This window comes from Aphis gossypii, chromosome 2, assembly GCF_020184175.1.
Source record: "Aphis gossypii isolate Hap1 chromosome 2, ASM2018417v2, whole genome shotgun sequence".
NCBI lineage: Eukaryota > Metazoa > Arthropoda > Insecta > Hemiptera > Aphididae > Aphis > Aphis gossypii.
This window is the reverse complement of record NC_065531.1, coordinates 70,594,864-70,603,510: the sequence shown is the minus strand read 5'-3', so window position 1 is coordinate 70,603,510 and position 8,647 is coordinate 70,594,864. Positions and strand designations below refer to the sequence as shown.

Genomic DNA, 8,647 nt, shown 5'->3' with positions numbered 1-8,647 from the left:
TTCGTTTTCGAACAACTCGTTAGCGGCTCCATCTGGAGGACGGGTAGTGTGCCGCGCTTGTCACCGCTCGGCCGGCCGTCTCCGCGAAAATAATAATATCTTGCCGGATACGCTCACCGCGACAGTACGGTTTCCGGCCGATAGAGCGCGCCGAACGAACGACTGTCTTCCGGTCCGTCCACCGACGTTCGGCGAACCGGTGAACGGACGTCGGCGTCCAGCTCGTGCCGGCCGTCCCGTCGAAACGCGGTCGTCCAGAGGTCAGAGACAATGCCGACGATTATCCGGACGACCACCAGCCACCGGACCACTCGGTCACCGTGGACACCGCCAAACGGAAAACTGCACGTCGGCCACGGCCTAGGAACTGCATATAAGGGTGTCGGACACCGAAAATCGTCAGCTTTGCGCAGTGGCGATATCGTAACCAATGAGGTCCATCCGAGGTGCGATCATTGCTAGTTGAAAACTTTAACCAATACCCCGCCGGGTGGACATGAAACACTGTCCGCTCAGGCAATTTTTAGCGGCCCTAACGGGCTCATATCACCGGAAATCTTTTTTATCGTACTTACCTATTTTCTAATTGCCATTCTTGTAGCAATTAACGAATAACGGTTAGCTGCACGTAACGTGGAGTAATGGACTCTGGGCAGCTGACGAACCGATTACGCGGCTGTTATGCGAACCTATAATATTAATTCATACTTTTGTCATTAACGATATTATTTTATTATTCTTTTTTTATTTTTGGTAAATCGTAACATAATCAAAAAAAAACTCACAGGTCGATCAAAAATCCATGAAAGTCGGCCTGCTCTACAATATCTAATATCAGAATCTAATAGACGTATTTTTGAAGTGTTTGATGGTGACCGCCGGGCATTTAATCTAAACGGACAACAGAGTTTATCTGAAAATGATTTTATTCGATACAATCAGTCAACAATACACAGTACACACTATTTCAGTTATTATTTTTAAATTTTATAAATTATTGTTTTTTATTCCAATATCAAGAATTTATTTTCTAAAATGTATTATTAATCATTTAAGTTAAATTTAAATAAACAAAACAATAGTTAATACCGTAATATATAATGTAGATGTAAAGGGTCAATGGCAACACAATTTAACTTCAATAATCAATAGTTATATAATAATATTATATCTGTATACGACTGTCGACTATTAGAGTGGCAAATGGCAATACAATAATTTAGATTTTTTTTTTTATCTAATATATTCTAGCGCTATTTTGTCTTTTAGTATTTAAAAGTTGTTTTATTTTCTAACGAAATTACTTTAACTACAATAGTGTTATATTTATATTATATACTAAATATTGAAATATTAAAAAGCAACAATATGACAATACCACAAAAAAAAATTAATAATTAAGTAATAGGTATCTAATTAATGAAAAAAAATTATTTTTATACGATTATAACAAAATTATTATCTAAGATCCTAATAACTCAATAACTATTAATTAAATAATTAGTTATCATTCTGCCATAAAATGTTTTCCTCGACCGGCTGCTCAACCTAACAAAAATAATACGGAAAATAAACATTTGGAGGCAAAATGAAATGTTAGAAAAAAATGAAAACTATATATTTAGATTCATCATATTTATTTTTCTCGAAATGACATTTACGCCTTGATTAATGATTATTGATAAGTATTATTACTATTATTATTAGGTATCGTTAATCATAATACTATTTCATATCATTATTATAATAATATTTTAAATCCATAAATATTAAGTACTTATTTTTATAATAAATAAAATATAAACACCAAGTTAGGTACCTCCAAGAATGAGTGGTGTATTTCTACTCTGTATAAAGTTGTTGCAGATTTACATTAATTATTATTGTCATCGAGGTTAATAAGAATAACATTAAAGTATTATTATCATTATCATAGTTGTAAAAAACCAGCAATTCTTTATAGCCAACTTTTTGAAAAATGCAAATCGTTAATCGTGAACTTTAGGTGAAATATTTTTTATAATTTTTCATTTTTTTTTTTTTTTATAAGAAATTATATATTATTTATACAAAATATTATTTTGATCCCCGTATACCTATAGGTATTGGTATTACAATAATTACAGATTCGTTGATATTTTACGTTTGTATTTAATGTTTTCGTTCAATCTCATTATTCGAAAGTAAAAAAGTCCCAAGTAAAATTTACGTGCTATAGTTTTAAGTTATGATATAAATGCATCTCATCCATTGTCGAATTCAAACAAAAACCCCAGTAATTCAGGAATCTTGCACGGAAATAATAATGATAAATAATAATAAAAACACAACACTTTTCGATACGAATAAATTATGTTTTACTAATTATTTTTTAGAAACTTAGTATTTAAGCTTGATGAAAAATAATTACAATATTCATTACATTCAAGTGTAATATAAAATTATAATTTTTACGATTTTCTCGATATATTCTTGTGTCAAGACGAAACAAATGTGATTTATACAATTAATGGGAGTTAGAAGTAGGAAATGGTTTAATTTGAATTTTAAAGAAGTATCGAACAAATTAATCAATTACAAAAATTTAAAACTACTATTTATAGCGATTTTATTTTCATACATATGACCTCACTCTTCTTACCATATACAACTGACGTAAAAAAACTTCTAGTTTGTATACAACGAACTACGATCCATGTATAGGTACTAATACACATTATTATAATAATTTTTATTATATTATTATTTTATTATTACCATTTTATTCATTTAAAGTTTTTAAATTAAGAAAAATGTAGTATTTTGTATTCAACTATAGTCTATAACACGTAGTTCATATTACCTAATTGAATCGCGCATTTAACTTATTAGTTTAAACTGACAGATATTGGATGTATAGTACAGGAGATGAAAATCATACATAAATGATAATAAATATAATATTTCCACATTCTTGCCAGTAATTTTCTGTACATGATTCATACCCTTCAGGTTACGAACCTTTTCGTATAACTGAAAGTATAACATGTATATAAAAATATGACTGCTTATAATGGAATATTACTGTAAATGTTTAATGGGTCAGTCAGTTGGTCTCGCTGTTGGAGTAGTGATTCAAATATGATACGCGGTTAGAACATTTTAGTTAAAACTTTTAGAAACAGACATGAATAATCAAGTCAATATAATTATATTTTTTAAAATCTTTAACGTTTTAATAAAAAATTAATGAAGACGAGGGTAGAAAGTTTTAAAAAGTCACTTCAAAATGTTAAAATGTTCAAAAAGTGCAACAAACGCTTTTTGAACCGACGCAGATTTTATAAATATTAAATGTTATACGTACATCGTATATATAAAATATCCTAGTCACCTTATCCATAAGATATTTTTTTACGAAGAATAAATTCACAGAGTTGTCTCTTATACAAAGTTCTATAATTTATCTCCATACACTACACAACTCTTTATAAAAATAATTTATATCTTATGTGACTGATTACCTAAATATAATAGGTACCTATATATAACATACATAATATAATGTATGGATACACACAAATACATTTTAGGTATATTTAGAGACCTGGTCGCATCGCTTACAATCTTCGGAATGTTTAAAAAGAAAAATATCTTTCGATTAAAAAATTATAAATTCGTAATTTAATTTTAATAACTATTCTTTTGCTACCTTCTGAGTTTAATCACTTTAATTTAGTCTTTACTCTATCTCAATTATAACAAAAAATGCGTTTTGCTTCAACGAAAAAGAGTAATTATGTTTTGTTAGAATTTAATTACATTTTATCAAGCAGTGAAAAAAGATACTATTATACTTAGAATGCAAGTCGAGAGCATCTAAAATAGAACATTATTCCGACTAGAATCCGTAATTACTAATTTTAATTTCATTAAAACCACGAATACCAATACGAGTATATCAATAATCAAAATTATCAATTTACTCAAATTTCCATATCAACAGATGGTTGTAATTTTGTAAATTCAAACTTAGATATACTGTAGGTAAATTAAATTTCAGAAAAATACTTATACAGCCCATCAATCTTTATTACCAAATGTACCGAAAAATATTGAAGAAGCACACTCGGATAGTTTTTTTTTTATTATTATAATTGATTAATACTTGTAGGCTGTAATTAAAAGTTCTAACAAAATCATTCATATGCATCATCATATTAACTATAAACAATAACACTAGATAATAAAGTTTAATCATATACCATTCAACATCAAATTATCCTATAGTTTAGTGGTTACTAATGTAATAATTAAAATGAAGGTTTTAATTTAATCAGTTAGTTCTGCGGGGTTGTATTGTTTTTGTCATGATATAAGGTAAATGCAGAAAGTAGCACATTTTATAAAATATGAATCAGTCTATACAAATTAAACTGTGATGATTCATATGGGAAATTGAAAACATTGATGCTACAGAAACATGATTAGTTTAACAACAGAAGGATGTAAGAACAAACATTTTTATTTACAAAATAGAATTAGGGAGCCATGTGATATTAATAAATGCAACTTCATAACGGTCGAATCCCATTCCTCAAATTGAACATGTCGTGATAAGTATAGGAATGTGAAATAAATATGTTAATACAATTTCATTAAAGTTTGTTTTCGTTTATTCTTTTTATACATTTAACCACAGAATAGAATAATGAATTAACTGCCATGTTCTTATTACGAATGGACTTAGTTTAAAATAATGTTACATTTAAAATTAAAAAACACTTACAAATAAATTTGCATTATTATTATAATATTATCAAGATAACAAATATTCTAATGTAGGTAGTAAATTATATTTACGTAATATGTATAGGTAGGTATATATATTTTCGTATTGCCTACTTTAGTAATTCATTTGAAATAAAAAAAAATACAAAATAAACTCACAAAATAAGCAATTTGTATCAAGAAAATAATTTTATATATACCAACACAACAATTTTCATAATTGTATTACTCTCTGGCTGGTCAAAAAATGAAAAACTGAATATTTTAGAATGTTTATTATGAAGTTATTTAATTGACGAATATTGATGTATTGCGCTATTAAATTATCTTAAATATTATTAAATATAACAAATAAGTGGCATGCCATTAGTATAAATCAAAAATGTGTATCCCTATAAGTAAACATTATAAAATAAATGATAAATATAGCAATTACAGTGAGATACGAAAATAAAATTTGGAATTATTACATTAAAAAAAAATAATAAATTATAATTAAAATATTGGTTTTTTTTTTTATATGATTATTGATAAATAATTATAAGTTTGACAGAATCATTTATTGTACATTATCATATTAACTATCAACAACCATTTTTTAAGTGTAAGTTTTCAATGAATTTAAAATTTATTTTTACAGTTTGAATACGAGTTTTTATAGTTATCTGTCAGATACAAGTATAAAACTGTTCGATATGTATTATCACGTTAAAATGAGATATTATATTATCTAATAAATATAATAATAAATGTCAGCTATTATGACGACTGACGAGTAACGAGTAATTTCAATTTCATTAGTATGATAATATTAGCAAAGGTATATAAATTAGACCTTAGTATACTGTTGTTTATAAATATCGAGTCTTTATAAAAAAAAAGTCTAAAATATTATTATCGATAACGCCATAATGGTTAGTTAAAAATTTATAAATATTTTATAATAATTTTAATTTAATGTTATTATTACTTTGAGAAACTTATAATAAACTTATAAGTATTACAAGGAAATATTAAAAAGATGCATACGATTCTGTGAAATCACATGACTATTAAAAAAAAATATATATATTTAGGTTATAGCTGCATAAAACTAAATAAAATACATAATAAAATATTTTTTAATTAATGATTCTGTGAATTGGTTATTGAATATGATTTTTTTAGAGTTCAATAGTTTTAAAGTATATTAATGTATTTTAATATTGAACTCGGAAATGTTCGCCGTGAAGGTGTAAAATAATATTGTGACACAATTATAATATTATTAGTATTACGGTACAACGTAGAATTTTAGTTGCTATGTTTTCCATAATTCCAACACAGGAAAACTGGAAAACATGGTGACCTGTAACCGTGTATATAAAGACAGGTATCTCATTACCTACATTCTGCACTAAAAACTGTGGTTTTTTCGAAAACCAGAAAATCTTTACCGCTTTTCATCGAGGAAACCTCTAAATAGGGAACTAAATTTCAGTGACACTGCACAGCGTCCGATATTCAGAGATTTCATTGTACTAGTATATAATAATATATCAAATATCAAACGGATTATCTGCACGTAGTACGTATAAATGTATGATTCAACACGAAAGATACTATTTTTTTTCACATTTTTTTGTATAATCTAAAAAAAAATTGCGTTTGGCAGGCAGACTTAAACACACTCACACCGCACGTAATTCGTCCGATACTTATATCTCCACAATTATTGGCAACGGTAAGCCAACGCTTTTAGAAACGTTTTTCTTATTTGTACTCGATTATTTTTTTTTTTTTTTTTGCAAATCTACTCTTTCGGCCGTGTTCCAACAACATACCTACATGTATACGTACGCACACGCACATCTCTTTGACTCTCTTAGATACACTTGCAAACTTCACTTACTATTATTATGTACTCGTCCAGTGGACCCAAATTGGCTCGCGTGTCCGGCGCAAGGGATGAGGTAACTCAATACAGACAAGTTTTTGGCGACCGGCGTACGGCTCTATGCCCAAGTACACGCGACTTATACCGCCGCACGCCGACCGTTTTCACTTCTGGCGTACAGGGCGCGTGTATATGTAGAACGCGGAAATAAGATTACATCCGGTCGTACGCGTTCTGTGAACACATACATATGTATATAAATTATACCACATGTATATACAGTAGGTACACGTAGTAGGTAGCTCAGAAATAGCTGCATAGTGGGCGGAACGTGCGAAGTTGGACGTATTCCAAAAAATACGTTCAACTGTTTTCGGTAAAGGTCTGGTCGAGTTCAGAACACACACACACCACACACACACACACACACAACACACACACACACACACACACACACACACACACACACACACACACACACACACACACACACACACACGACACACGACACACGACACATATATATATATATATATATGTTGGACAAATTGTAAGGAGCTTTCCTATACGTACAGCGCAGTAATATTCCACCGAAAGCTTCTACTATCTATACATATTATTTTACGTACGAGAAAAGAAAAACGATGAAATAAAAGCTATTACTAAACGATTAAACGCGATGTCTAAATAATTAATTATAGGAAGTGTGTACAAAACTATACTAAATATATCATATTTTAAACGACGTAATTTGGTGAAATGGGATAATTGAAAAAGGTTTAAAAATTGATTGATTGTATAGTAACATTTTTTGATTTGAATTTAAATACAGTTCAAATTTGTTGAAAACAAATTAATATTTTACCACTATACCGTCTGTACCTATTTTTAAATTCAAATTCATTTCATATTTAATATTTAAACGTACGCGTAGGTACAAATATTATAATTAATAGGTCTTGATAACTCAACATTCTTGCACTGTTAAATTTTTTGAGGGGGGGCAGTTACTCCCTCTCACCACCTCCCTAATTTACGCCTATGATTATAGGTATGATAAATATAGCTATTATCGCGTCGGTTTTCATATATCTTAAATCTTAATCAATATAATCATTATAATCTATTAAAGTTGTATTGAAAAAGGACTTACCTAATTTTATCACTTCATACTTGTAAGTACATTGATATTATTAAAAATAAAAGTAAAATATGTTGTTCAATATTTTCTGCAGTATCCAATGTATCCAAATAATCGACATTTAGTGACAATTGTAGTCCTGTGCGCCTGTCTTGACTCTTGAATTATACTGTGTAAAAATTCATTTTGAAGTCATTATTAGTGATCGGAAAAATCAATTAATATTATATACAAATTATAAACTTTATAATAAATGATCGTATACCTACTGTAAAATACTTAGTCTTTTATAAATGGCTTTGTGTTAATATACAGTCGGCGAAATCAATATAGACGAATTTCAAGTGAAATCGATAAAACCCCAAAATATAATTAAGACGGTAAACATTTCTTATTTCGATAATGGAAGAAAATGATCTAGGTTATTTTTTCTTGGAGGAATAAGTTATCTCAGTTTTAGAAAACAATGATCCGATCATTTTTCTATGGTTGTGCCTTGTGTGTAGTTAATTTTTTTCAGTAATAATGCAAAAATGAAAAATATAATATAGATAAATAAACGTTTTATAGATAATAATCACTATACGCCTATAAAGTCTATACGTCAGCTTACTAGCTAGTAGTATTGAATTACGATTCGTTGACAGTTAGTAATTCGAGTACAGGTATAGATGAATTATTATTATTTAAAAACAAATAGTTTATAATCGATCTACAAATTTAAAAGTTCGCGGTGAATAATTATCGAATAAATCGGGGGGGGATTAAGTAAAACAAGTATAATAATTTATTTTATGGAATATTACATTAAAAACCTTTTTTATAAATTAATAAATGGTAACCCTACCCCCCCCCCTTAA

The 8,647-nt window shown here is 28.7% G+C and overlaps 1 long non-coding RNA gene and 1 other non-coding gene across 3 annotated transcripts; one reads left to right on the top strand and one right to left on the bottom strand.

The window, feature by feature from the left end:
• Positions 1–401: 401 nt before the first annotated feature.
• LOC114123342 (U4 spliceosomal RNA) lies at positions 402–541 on the top strand. Its single transcript, XR_003592341.2, has one exon. It is a non-coding gene; the product is annotated as a U4 spliceosomal RNA (small nuclear RNA).
• On the bottom strand, positions 527–8,153 carry LOC126550084 (uncharacterized). 2 transcript variants are annotated; one of them, XR_007604096.1, is made up of 3 exons: positions 7,800–8,153; positions 786–891; positions 527–689 (listed from the first exon to the last, which is right to left on the bottom strand). It is a non-coding gene; the product is annotated as an uncharacterized LOC126550084 (long non-coding RNA). The 2 variants fall into 2 exon arrangements; XR_007604095.1 differs by lacking the exon at positions 7,800–8,153 and adding an exon at positions 6,662–6,876 and having other exon boundaries at positions 786–913.
• Positions 8,154–8,647: the final 494 nt, after the last annotated feature.